Source organism: Macrobrachium rosenbergii, chromosome 43 (assembly GCF_040412425.1).
Source record: "Macrobrachium rosenbergii isolate ZJJX-2024 chromosome 43, ASM4041242v1, whole genome shotgun sequence".
Taxonomy (NCBI): Eukaryota; Metazoa; Arthropoda; class Malacostraca; order Decapoda; family Palaemonidae; genus Macrobrachium; species Macrobrachium rosenbergii.
In genome coordinates this window covers 42,406,625-42,420,480 of record NC_089783.1, presented here as the reverse complement: position 1 = coordinate 42,420,480, position 13,856 = coordinate 42,406,625, and the positions used below count along the sequence as shown (strand labels likewise).

At 33.4% G+C, this 13,856-nt stretch overlaps 1 long non-coding RNA gene across 4 annotated transcripts; it reads left to right on the top strand.

The window, feature by feature from the left end:
- Window positions 1-4,799: 4,799 nt before the first annotated feature.
- Window positions 4,800-12,675, top strand: LOC136828529 (uncharacterized). Of its 4 annotated transcripts, none has more exons than XR_010850088.1 (5): window positions 4,800-4,980; window positions 6,576-6,669; window positions 7,290-7,361; window positions 11,284-11,377; window positions 12,461-12,675. It is a non-coding gene; the product is annotated as an uncharacterized lncRNA (long non-coding RNA). The 4 variants fall into 4 exon arrangements; XR_010850090.1 differs by lacking the exon at window positions 4,800-4,980 and adding an exon at window positions 5,039-5,159; XR_010850089.1 differs by lacking the exon at window positions 4,800-4,980 and adding an exon at window positions 5,199-5,288.
- The last annotated feature ends 1,181 nt before the right edge of the window (window positions 12,676-13,856 follow it).

The following is a 13,856-nucleotide window of genomic DNA, read 5'->3' as shown; positions in this document are numbered from 1 at the left end:
ACGTAGATGGAATGAAAGTAGCACAGAGCATAAAGACTGGAAGAATGGAAACAGAAGGAAAAATAAAGTAGCACAGAGCATAAAGACTGGACGAAAGGAAACAGAAGGAAAAATAAAGATGCTTCAAAACAAAGCAAAAGAATGATAAAGAATGCAGAGAAGCTAGCTGAATTGATATACTTAGTGATAGCCAAGAGCTACCATAAACTGCTGACTAAGAAAACATTGGAGAAATATAGCGTTATCAGCAATATTATATGGAAAGGCAGTGATATAGCCTATGTAACAAAAACAGATAAAAAATAATTGCAGAAAATAGAAAAAATCATAAAGTAGAAATGAGCTGTTGAATAAGATATTACAAGAAATAAAATAAACTGAATGTAATAAATGAGTGAAAGATACCATTTAATGCATGGAAGACGCGGAGATAAATGATAGAAACTTCAGGAGAATGATAAGGGAGAAGATTAAGGATAAGGTCACCTTACAAGATAAACGGCAGTAGAAGAATCAAGAGATGAAGGGAGAAGTTAAAAAATACTTGCAAAGACGGGACAGGAGCTGCAACATATGATAATTGGCAGATTCAGTAAAAGTTTACAGGAGAGGATAAAACTATTAAAGGTTGAGTAACAGAAAGTGACACCAAGGGAGGGATGTAAAATGTTGGTTCTCTGCGCAGAAATGGAAGTATTGGGATAGTCCTTCCGATTTTCTCCTTTACAATTGTAAACCAAGCAAAGAGAGAAGAAAATAAGCAACTTTATGAGAATGAAAACGAGAAAATAGCTAAAAACGCTTTGTTCAAGAAGGAAGGAATAGTGAAAAGAGGAAAGAAACAAAGAAATGGCCTAGAATAGTGAAGTAAGGTGGCACAGCTGAAAACGCAAAATCTTACACCTCACAACTGAACTGAACTTGACCAGAATAACCTAAAGTTGTACGTGACATGTAAAAATTTATGGTCTCATTAAATCTCTTTGAGACATGTTGATATTTTTTGTGATGAACATCTGTGAAATATCTCTAACTAAGGATTAAAAATCAAGGTAAGTCATAGAATAAATGAGTGAATCTAATACCCAACTCGTTCTCGATCTTTTTATGATTTTGTCTCTTTTCAAGTCATATGATTTTTAAAACTTATCTACAGTCGAAACTATCAAAATTCAGGTCATGTATAACTCGAATAAAGTATTTTGATAATGAATCATTATGATTATAGTATAAGCATTTTTTCAAAGAAACTACTAGCTGATTCTTGAACAAAATTGTTACGTTCCAGAGGGGCGAAACATCATTCTTAGGCTTAAACACTTAAAAACAATAATGTTCCTGAATACATGAAAAACCAAGCTGCCATCAGATAGGACAAAGAACATTTAATCTGTTGGAGGAGTATTTTTTATTATCAAAGTTTTTCATGTGAGGAGCAGATAACATTTGGTGTTTATCGGCTCACTGTAGACCGTTTCAAGGTAAATTCTTCACCTGTGTATCCACCCTGACTTATGCCTTAGCATAAATCAAGCAACCAGCTGTGCAGACTATATCCCAAAGCTTTCCACTGTCTATAACTTCCCCACCAAGTATTTCAGGAGATCCTATATCAGGTCGGTAAACAAAAGCCTACGTTTAATATTTCAACCGAGTGTTTTAATAGAAATAAATACCACGGAACAGTACATGAAATAATATGGAATGTGTGAGCCTTACACATATCAAATGTGCCGTGATTATGCGAGGAAATCGAACACGTAGTCATTACCAGTCAGCAGTGTGCTCTAGACTAGAGAGCTGGCAAATCTCTACGTTTTCGGAGATCTAGTAACTAGTTTAATCTAGCTTTCAGATGACTTAAGCCAACCTAAAAACAAGTAGCCAGCGGTGCGACCACTTGCATTGTTCTCAGGAAGTAACTGAGATTCGCAACGTAAGGGGTTCTTCTCTCTCTCTCTCTCTCTCTCTCTCTCTCTCTCTCTCTCTCAAAAGAGAAAGTTTTCGTTAAAATTTGAAAAATGCTTTTGAAAGATTATAGTTGTCGAAAAATTTTGTTTTTAAATAATAACATAAAGGAAAAAAGTGACTTATAAGAAAAATAATTTTCCAGGGAAAATTGCAAAATCTCAGTACCGTTTAGTTTTCTGATTCCCGTCCCAGGAATTCCACACTTAAAATAAGTTATAAAAGATTTTGTCAAGATCTAAAACAATTATTTTAATTTTGTTATTAATTTCTGAATATTTTTCTCGCTAATATCTATTAGCCCACATCTTGTTTTTTTGTGTGGGGGGTGGGGGAGGCGGCTACACCAGTGAAGCTTTGATATATCTTACTTTCAGAGTCAGTGGAAGGTCACATAATCATATTCGTCTATTTTTTCTTAATTCGTTATAGTCATTCGTATTGCTTTTATTTTTGTGCACACGCGCACACACACTGAATTGGTAGTGTTTTATGCTCGAGAAATTTTGCCGGAATTTCGGTCGTGTGACTGGATGACAACTTTTCTTAGCACCTAATGTGAAACAATGAATAACTTGTAAAATATCATGACTATAGTAACGGAAAACCTCCTAGGTTGGCTACCATGAAGTTAAATCCAATTCTTTTTTCTAACATTTCGTATCAGAATGGGGAATTTATATGCATAATGCCTAGGGTCTACAGAACTCTCTCTCTCTCTCTCTCTCTCTCTCTCTCTCTCTCTCTCTCTCTCTCTCTCTCAGAATGGACTGAGATAAATGGTAGATAAATGGAGAGAGAGAGAGAGAGAGAGAGAGAGAGAGAGAGAGAGAGAGAGAGAGATCTTGAGAGAGAGAGAATAGTTCTGTAATAATCTGAGGACGGAGGTCCATTTTGTCCCTTGAGGAAAATACTTAATGGAAAAGTATTGTCCTCAAGGTAAAAAATTACCTTTGCCACAAGATTAATATGGTGGAAGCCAAGGCTTTCCTTCCCTTCAGAAACATGATCGGATACGCAACTACAAGAACTTACAATTTTGCGTTTGAAGCTGTGAATCAAAACAAATTAAATCATAATGAATTGTATTTTCAGCTGACAATCGCTTATGGAAGTCTTTCTCAATATTGGTTCATACCAATATGAATATCAGTTTGTATTATTGAGAAATTTAGGTATTGGAAATCGATAGCTTTTAGGATTTCCTTAATGATCATAGAGGGAAATCACTCCTATGTGAATTGATAATTTCTTTGATAGTATTAGAGAATAACCACTAAAATCTTTGACGAAAAATACGCTAAAATTTGTAATCTAAACTGGATTAGAGAATTCTGTGTATTAGTTTGAACATTGTTTAGAGAACCCACTAATGATATATATATATATATATATATATATATATATATATATATATATATATATATATATATATATATATATATAATATATAAGAATATGTATTTATTAAAAATTGATATCCAAATAAAAACCCACGCAAACATGGCAATTTCTACTCTTCCTCTGAATTACTACGAATAGTAATTTGAAAAAATAATTATTTCCGCTATAACACAACTCTAATTTCTGACCACCAAATGGATATAAAGAGCTCAAATTACAATGATTCAAAAGCCATCTCTCACCTGAAATGGGTGACTGCGAAATATAATTGGCATGTTATAAATAGCTGGTATGTTTTTTTGTAGATTTTTTTTTTACTATTTTATCACTTATTTATAAAGATAAGTAAGAGTAATATTGTTATTAGTTTCCATGAATGTTAATCAAATTTTCAATATATGTACACACACAAACATATATATATATATATATATATATATATATATATATATATATATATATATATATATATATATATATATATATAAGTATATATAAGTCTATATATATATGTAATTCTAATAGCCACAATGCCCTCTTAACTTCCCTTTGGATATATATATATATAGTTATATATATATATTCTATATATATATAAAAATATATATATAATAAATATTCTGAAAACGACGAAAGAAGGAAAAAACTTTGGATATCGGATGGTAATAAATGAAAATAATTCTGCATATATATATATATATATATATATATAAACTGATGTAATAAATGTATTCAGTATTCCAAGCAACTACTTTTACTCATTTGATTTGCTCAGTAAAATAAACGAATGTAACGTGATAAAGTCTTCGTTCAATGTAGGCTTGTCAACTCGAAAGATGAACGTTCAGGTATTTATAATTCAAGAGCATATTTCACCTATTCCTCTTCACTTTTACTTGGTTGATTCTTCATGACAAGGACAGTGAATTACAAGATAAAGAAAGATCACATCTCTAAATTTATCAAATAATTTATTAAATTTTTATTACTTTTTGTATTTCTTATAAGCATTTTGATGAGCTTTCATAATTATCATTGTTATAAATACTATTATATTGTTTTAACTAATTAACCTAATAATTAGATAAAAGTATTTCTACATATAAGAATTTTAAAGACATTAGTTATTTACTTTAATAAGCCTGAATTGCGATAGCTCCTACTTAATATGTCCATTTCAGTTTACAGTATTTTAGCAAACAATTCATTGTGCAAGAATAATGAAAAAAATTCAGTATGAAGGAAAATAAGATTTTTAAATCTACATGTTTATTTCTTGGATCCATTTTTTCGTATCTTCTGTAAAATCGAAGACTGAATCGTCGACGTAAATAAGAAAGCTGTCAGTCACCATTTATTATTTATATCTATTTTTATAATTATTAGTTACTTGAACTGTCAATAGATGACTATAGTGGCGTCGTCGTCCCAAATTGCCAGGAGGACAACAAGCCCAAAATTAAATACGAAAAATTATGAAATCGTTAAATAATTTGGATAACTATTATATTCATACTGTGAATATTCATTTGGGTGTTTTCTGTTTAAAGGTTCATCTGCTGCCAAACTGATTAACAAGAGAGTCGTCGACAATGATATCAGTTTTAAGTGAAATGGAGCTTTGTTTTTGTTGAATATTTGTGTAATATTTGTGTTGTACTTTTTTTTACCATAATACCATCTGCACTCGCATGATGAATTGCGTGGTAGAACAGGAGAGTTCTTACAACTTTAAAAGTTTCTGGCATCTGGCGCCAGACCCAATGTCGTGGATGGAGAAGCGTAGAGTTAAGTGCTAAATGTCTCAGTAACCGTAAATTTTCGATAGGATTTAGTGTGGTTTTTGTACGAGGCATATAGCGGAGGCCTAAAAACATAATAAAAAAGAAACTTCAATATTGAGACCTGATATTAAAGTAAAAATTATCATTTGTTATTCAGTTTAGCCTAACCGTGTTTAGTTAGCTTAAATCGCTATCCATAATAGAACTGTGTTACCTTGTGAAAGATTATTATACCATCAGACCTTTCAGTACTAGCCTATCACTAAAATTACTAAAACTACCGATAAATGACCAGATAGCGTTCTGATTGGTCATGAGAGCCTAATGTTGAAATAGGCTAATCATCCATTTTATATTGCGCAATTGACAATTCATTATTATACAGTATAATATAGAAGCTCATTAATATGTAGATTAAAGAGGTATAGAAATGTACCCAGCATAAAAGTGTTTTACACGTAGGAAAGTGTAGCCTGGATTATCGGCTTTTGACTGGCCACGTTCGTTGAGGGTAGGATGCTACCATACCAAAACCTAGCCACCCATAAGGCAAAGTGTCAAGTTGTTTTCAGAGCCACTCATCATGTTAAAATGCCATAATGAGATAAGGCGTCATTAAGAATTTGTCTAGTAAAAATCCAGAATACCCTAGGCTGTTGTTTGTAGTTTGAACTTCATGGGGAGAAACATTTGGCATGAATGTATTTTGGTCTTAGGTTAGGCTACCCTACTGGTGCTAGGTAGTGGGGTTGTGGAGCAAGAGTAGTGTTCATTTTTCGCGTGTTACCCACATGTTGGCAAGTAATTGTTTGTCGAATGAAACCTATACCTAAGAAAAATACAAGCTTGACTTTGATGGAAGTATATACAAGAGGTTTAAATTTTAACCATTAGATTATGGAGTTTTGGTTTTACCAGTTTTGTTCTTGTTTATGAGGAAAGTTTACTACTGCTACCGATTTAAAATACCACTGGGTCAGGGTCCTAGGAAGGACAAAAGATTGCAAATTCTATTGAAAGGATTGGTAACAAGAAATTCAGAGGTGGTAGGTGGTATACAGTTGAGGATTTACAGCCACAGATCTAGGGGAAAGTCTGAGTGTTAACTATAACCTTAATTTTTCGCAAAATTTAAATTGAAATCCCATGTCTGTAGCTTCTCAAATGCAAGCTTTCAGTAACAGATTCCATGCATGACATACTAGACTCTCTCACCATGGTTTTGTTGGTTCTACTTGTGTTTTTGTGAACAGTCTTTTCTGTGTTTCAAAGTTGAACTTTTCCAGAGAAATGTATTCAGAGGTTTTAGTTACTCTCCCTGCTTTATCAGTACTTATTTTGCATTTTAGTCCTGTTAGGATTTTACTGCCCATTTTGATGTATTTTTTGCCTAATTAAGTCAGGGCTGCTTTATTACAGGACAATTTTCGACAGGCAGGAATTAATACTGAATTGTGAGATGTAACTACATTATTACAGGACTACTATTGATTTGCAGTTCATTTGCACCAAAGTAAGTCGTACATTATTACTAAGCTATGTTTCACGTGTTTATTACTAAAGTCTGCATTGTTTCACAATTTATGGATTTAAGAGACAGGCCTTCACGTGTAGGACATTTTGCTGAATTATTGAAAGTCTGTAGTGCATTATTTCTATATGAAGGGCAGTTTATGGAATTAAGAGACAGGCCTACCTTGTACAGTAATTGGGCCACCACCGTTGTGCACAACTTAATTAAGATAAAAGCCTATATTACTGCTAGACTATTAGAGACATAAAGTAGATTTTTATGGAATCTGAAGTCAGGAATATATTATTTTCAGACTACTTTTATTATTGCTGATGACTATTTAGAATTAGACAGTCTTACATTTTTACTGGATAATTGTATTTGTGGATGGCATTTGTTCAGAATTAATATAAAGATTTAATTTTCTTGACAAGTTATACACATTTGCATATAATTTTGCATCAGGTCATCTATTGATTGCATTACTGAATTAAGAGCTATAAATGGGACAAAGTTGATTTTTATTGAATCTGAAGTCAGGAATACATTTGAACTGAATTTTTATAATCTGTACTATAAATGGACTACCTTTGACTTTTATAATCTTATATCCAGACCAGACTGAGCACAATTTTGCAAAGGGAACCTCTGGGGTATACCTTGACATTAAGGTTGTTGGACTGAAGTTTAAGGTAAGTCCCCTAAGAAATTTTAAGCATTCTTGTGATATGTGAGGTAAGAATTAAAAAAACACCATGGTAGTGACAATATCTTATGATTATGTTCACTGTTATTTAGTTTATAAACTATCAAATTGTTAAAACTGGTTTTCAACTTAATTGCTTTTGAAGTTGATTTTAACTCAAATTCTTGAGCTTATAAGGCTGTAAGGGCTTGAATTGTCAGTGTTAAGGCATGATAAGCAATATATTTTAGGTGTTCTAATTTAGCCCTTGTTTATTACAGACTTGCTTTAGATTATGGTCTATGATCCACCTTCAAAACACTAGTACCTTTAGATCTCCCTCCCCGTAGACTCCTGGATTCTTGTTGTTGTTGGTGCACATCAGAGAGGAACTATGCAAATGAAACTTGCAATACATTACCAGAATTTATGCATTTGCTGTCAGCATATTACAAAACTCGATTAGGGATTTCTTACTTTACAACATTCTTTTAAGTTTCTACTAATTGTATAAAAATATACATACATTATGGCGAATATTTCAGATATATGGGGACATATAATGCAGCCAGTCAGGAGCAGAATGGGAACAGATGTCAGGTCAAACTTCGCAAACCTGATAAAAAAATCCAAGTGACAGTTTCAGAGGAAAAGCCATAATTATAGACTTAAGGGGGTTTATGTGGTATTTTTGATAAGTTTTGAAACATTTTGTCATCACAGTAATTGGAATCAGTCTTAAATTACTGGTTATTCAATATATAACTTTAGATTTTAGTTCTGATCGAATGGTTGCATTATGTGCCCCTACATATATCAGAAATATTCGCCATAATGTACTGTACGAGTATATGCAAGGAAATAATTTTTGTGCTCTTGAGTTAGTAGCAAGCTTAAAAGAATGTTGTAAAGTAGGTCTGTATGAAGTTAAATACTGAGTTTGTCTATTGAATCTTGAGTTTAGTTCTTAATCAGAGCAATCATTGACCTAAATTAATACCCATGGAAAGAATAGGCTTGCAGTAGTACCCACTGTTCAGTACAAATGGGTTGAGAGTTAAGTTTCAGGTTTATGGTAGGGTAAGAGATTGAATAATAGCAATAATAATATTGATAATGATGGTCAGAGAATGCAGACTGATAAACATTAACTATGGCCATCGTTCCTTAAAAATCAGACATAAAGCTTAAATGTCAAAATATTCTTTCAGTTATTTTCATATGGGTTGATTCTCTGGAAACCAGTGTATTAAACTGATTCACATTATTCAATTACAGATTTTTTTTTAAATGAGTACCAAAATATGGGTTGGGGAACACAAGGTATTGTAGGTTGATGGAGGTCAAATCATGTAATTGATTTATCTTTTAAGGAGACCTCAGTAAATGTTGATGGACTGAGCATGAAACAAAAGTTTCTCCAAACTATTGAAGAGTTTTGATATTACATTGTGGTGCTCAAACTAAAATTTATTGTCCATCTTTTTAAATTAGAAGTTTTTAGGCACTGTAATTGTAGCTGCACTTTTAACAGGACTGGCTTACTAGGTCCCCCAGATTAGTGATAACTGTAGTGAAGCAGGTTTTCAGTAAATATCAAATGAAGTTTCTATGGGAGATATACTACCTAAGTGTGATAGAGATACGTAGTAGGATGAAGTCAGAAGTATAGAATTAGGCAGGTTGCTTTTACAAAAACTTGAAAATAATGCAGTTGAACATTTTGGGGAAAAACTTGGATGAAACGCAGCTGAAAATTAAAAATATTATTTTATATGAACTATCACTTCCAGTAGCTTTTAGAGTAGTTTTTACCAGAAAGATAAATTTTCAAAGTAACTTTTAATTGCATTTGGTTGGAAATCAGACAATTATGCATAAATATTTTTGTTTTGTTTTGTAAATGAAATCATGGTATCCTGAAATGATGAGGTTCTTTTTGATGTAAATGCTAGGAAATTTTGGGAAATTGTTGGGTTTAAACAAGGTTAATTCAGGTCCAAGTAATCCTTTGAACCTTATTGCTTTTCATCATTGAGAGCCAAGCTTCAGAGGCATGCTAGATTTCGTAGCTTTGTGAAATATCCTGACGTTACTGACTTCAAAAATGATTTTGAGAACAGTGGTTTTCCCTGTCATTGAGATGGGGTAACTGTCCCCATTTTAGGTTACCTGTCAGATTGGAGGCTTACTGCTATGTAATGATTCCCATTGAAAGCTTTGTTAATTTTGTAAGAAATCGGGTCTACGGATAAGTTTGTTGCCCTTTCCTTATAGGAAGTTCTGAAATGTTGGTTAATTAATTTCAGGTGTTTGCTGGTTTCCTCTGAAAGTTTATTGCCAGTAAAAATGTTCCACTGTTTAATTGAACTTAGAAACATGCCTGATGTGATGTGGTTATGTAATGGTGCTTGTTTTTAGGAATTTTATCTTTTGTATCGTGGGATACGAGATTTGATTTTTTAATTTGGTGGGTGATATTGAGAAATAGACTGATAGTGCTTTTCATTAGCATTGATGCGACATAGTAACTTTGGAGTGCACAAGAATGATAACTGATTTTACCATTAGTAGGCTATACCTGATCTTGAGCAACTTGATTTAAGGCAGCGGTCATGATACGTGTAGCGAATTTTTTGTTTTAAACTGAACTGCAGTTTATTTTTCAAGATGCCAGTGGATTTATGTACACTTCAGTTTGTGAATACTTCAGTTTTGTCATCGCATTTGAGAGCTTGATGTCAAATCTGATGGCAATATGCTGGCATGCAAAGGAAATAGGCTGTGTTTAGCATCTAAATACGAGAATTTTTGTTTTTGTCAACTTTCCATGTAAATAACGTGAAGGATTCTGTCGCATACAAAGTTAGTATAAAGGTGACCAGTGTCGCGAGAATGTAGTTATTGTAGTCTGTCCTTTTGCGTAATATCTGGTTTTCTAGAACAGCGCATGCGGACCCGTTTTCTATAAAAAATCCAGCCCAGACTACCTGCTTTCGAAATCAAAGAAAACGGAAAACGCATTGACGAAAATGTGTTTACACTAGGATCTGGGTTCACGCTAGAAATGTAGAGCTGTTTTCTCACGCCTTATGCATAGACTCCACTAGAACAAAATTCTATCTGTAAAACTTGTACGGTATTTTTATGCCATATTCATTCATACTTTTACAGTATTTTTAGTATGAAATCACAACCGCTGCGAAAAGAATGTCAAAGGCTTGTCTCAATGGTAACACCAAAACGGGAATCGATCTGGGAAAGCACACGGGAATTTAAGGATTTTTTCTATCTTGGCAATCAAGTTATCAGAGCACCATGATTGGTTCAGTTTTTCATGTTCATAAACATTTTGTTACATTGGTTAACTTATGTCTTATATTAAGCTCTTCACATTTATTTTGGCCCCAGTTGGACGTGTCATAACCCGCTGGTATTACCTGATTTTCCTTCAGAATCTACAGAATTGCTTTCCAGTAAAACATTCTTTCCTTTCACGGTCTCGGTGAAGACGACATTTGTAGTTATTAACATATCCCTGAAGCTATGTTAACATTGTCTTGGAACAGTTTTTTGCAGGTTCTTAGAAAATTGAACACTTCTTCACAAGAACTTTTTATCATCGCTAAACATTATTTTCTTGGTGATGCAAGAAAGCAATATCTTATTCAGAACAGGCATTTTTATGTTTTTTCTGTAAATAAAAATCAGTTGGAAAGTTATGAAGCCTAATTCAGCCACCACCATCCTTTTCCAGTTAAAAGCAAGTACATTTAAACTTTTAAGGCATTAGATTCCAGTATACCTCAGGACTACAAGGCAGTGGAAGGTGTGGATGTTTTGGGTGGGGGTTGTGGATGGCTGCCGATGGAACTAATACATTGCTTACTCTTGTATCTTGTATTTTGACCGGTTACATCTCTTTGCAGAGTTGGCCTAGTCTCTTGTAAATGAAAGAAATTAGATGGACGGAAGGATGAATTTGCTCTTAAAATGATGTTCACGCCAACCTAGAAATTGAAGGTAAGGATACAAACATTTCAAAGGTTTTTTTCCAGTGATTATTTTAAGGCTTGCAACCGTTAATCTTCATCATAGCTAGTGTACTGTTTTGACGAGAACATTCATAGGGCTTCAGTGTTATATGGGTATTTTACGGATCCCCAAAGATGTAATAACTTAGTTTTATTTAACCACATATGTAAAAATTTTGAGCCTTAGACCTGTCATTATTCGGTTGGACATGGATCATTTTGTGACAATGTAGTCAAAATCAAGTTTAAATCGGTTTCACATTAAACATTGCAAAAGCATGGCGTTTGCCGAGTCAATAGATTTCAAATACAGAAAGTGAAAAAGAGCAGTTTTATTTTGTAAGTTTGATTCAAATGGAATGTAATTAATGGTTTTTTAATAGTTTAGTTATTGTTAAATGTTACTCATTCAAAGATTGAGATTCTGATGTAAACAGTAGTATTAATTTAATGCAGAAAGAAGTCTGAATGGTTTGTACTGTTTGTTTGTTTGTTTTTTGTCAGAAGTTGGTGAATGCAAGTGTTAACCTTTCATTTATTGAGTTGCGTAAGTTTTAGAAGTAAGAGGTTTTGCTTGTAAGCAGAGGTCATTATGACGGGAAAATCCATGGTTTTAACAACACCAAAGCTACCGAAGACGATCCTGGCTACACTAGCTGCATAAACTACAATAATCAGTTAAATGAGTCATTAAGTCGATCAAACGTAAGATTTAGGTAGCAGGACATAAATTGTAACATGGTCAGCCATTGAAGAAAATGACAGAAAATGTGATGAACTAGAGTATTATTGGTGAAAATTAACAGAATAAACGACGGGAATAGGGAATACCTAGAGGGACTGATGGAGAACTTAATGCTTTTAAATCTTAATAGATCCAGTTAGAAAATAATATAATGATAAGGCTTTGCATGAGCAATGATGGAGGTTTATAGGAGTTGGAAAAAAATTCTGATCAATGTTACAGTCCCGTACCACATGTCTTTATTTTACATATTTTTGCTTTAGAGGAGATCATTGGTATGAAATTATTCCAAATACTACTGATGATAGCTGTTATTACTGCTTTCAGGTTTGGTCCCAAACGCTTATAGGAACCAAGAGAAACCAATTATTGCACTGCTTCAGAACGCCAGCATGAATTTCTGAGCTGCCCATGTGAATCGATTTTCATCAAGACTATTGAAACGCTTCAAAGACATCGGTTCATATTCATGGAAGAGAAGTTGGAGGCTTGTAAAAACAATGATGTTAAACAGTAATTTAGTAAATCAGTACATTTAGAAATCAGTCTTTATTTAATTATCCTTTAAATCGTTTTCTGGATTTTTTGTAAGGTAGATTACATAGGGTTTCTAATAACAAGTCACTGAAGTGCTATGAAAATGTGTAGCTTAGCCTGACATCACTTATGTGAAAATGATCGCAAAATTATGCTGTATTTTTCGGTTTTGCCCATGAAATCTTCAGTGAAAAGCAGCCCCTTCTTTTACCAGTTGTCTAACGCTAAAATATTCAAGTTGAATCAGACAAGAGCACTCAGACCTTAGGCCAAGACAGTGGAAAATTGTACTAAAACGGGATAAACATTCAGATGAAGACTGAGTGTTGAACATTCTCCAGCGGGGTTTACAGATTAATGTTTTTATTTTCAAGCTTTAATATAGTTTGTATCATGGCACTGGTGCCCCTCAAAGCCCCTGTTTATTTCTGTAAAATAATAAGGGAATTCTCTAAACAGCTGTGTTATTAAGCAATTTTGGATTATTGGTTTTGCTTCCAGTATTATCTTTCAAAAACGATTGATAGTCTCTAACAATGCTTCTCTGATTCTCTACCAAATCTATTAGATATTGCATAAATACTGTAGCAATATAAATAGATTTATCAAATGGCACATGCAAATATAAAATGAAATGTTTCATTTCTCTTTTGGGCGATAAATTTTGGAAGGGCGGGTTCAACTATTCTGACAAACTTAGTAATCATATGCTCAGTTGGACTGCTTTACCACTCTTACAGGCCGCCAATGGGCAAAGGCCCACGCTGGCATAAGGTCAGTTTAATCTAAAGACCAACCCCACACAGATCATTGGGCAAAACCCCTCAAAGGTTTAGAAATTTTGCGGTAAAGTACGTCCTTATTATTACCGAATATCACCAGATCCTGCAGTATTTTGAGCTGCAAGTGAGGTTTTATTATGTTAGTCGAATAATCAGGTTCGGGGTAAAAGTAAGCTATGTATTATTTTTAGGTTTATCAAAAACACGTAAAAGAATTCATGGATCGTTGTGTCTCGATGGCCACCAAATTGCATAATAATAATAATATTATTATTATTATTCAGAGCACGAACCCAATTCATATGGAACAAGCCCACATGGGCCATTGACTGGGAATTCAAGCTAACAAAGAGTATGGTGTTCATTACGAAGAAGTAAGGTTTAAATGTAATTACTGCTGTCCA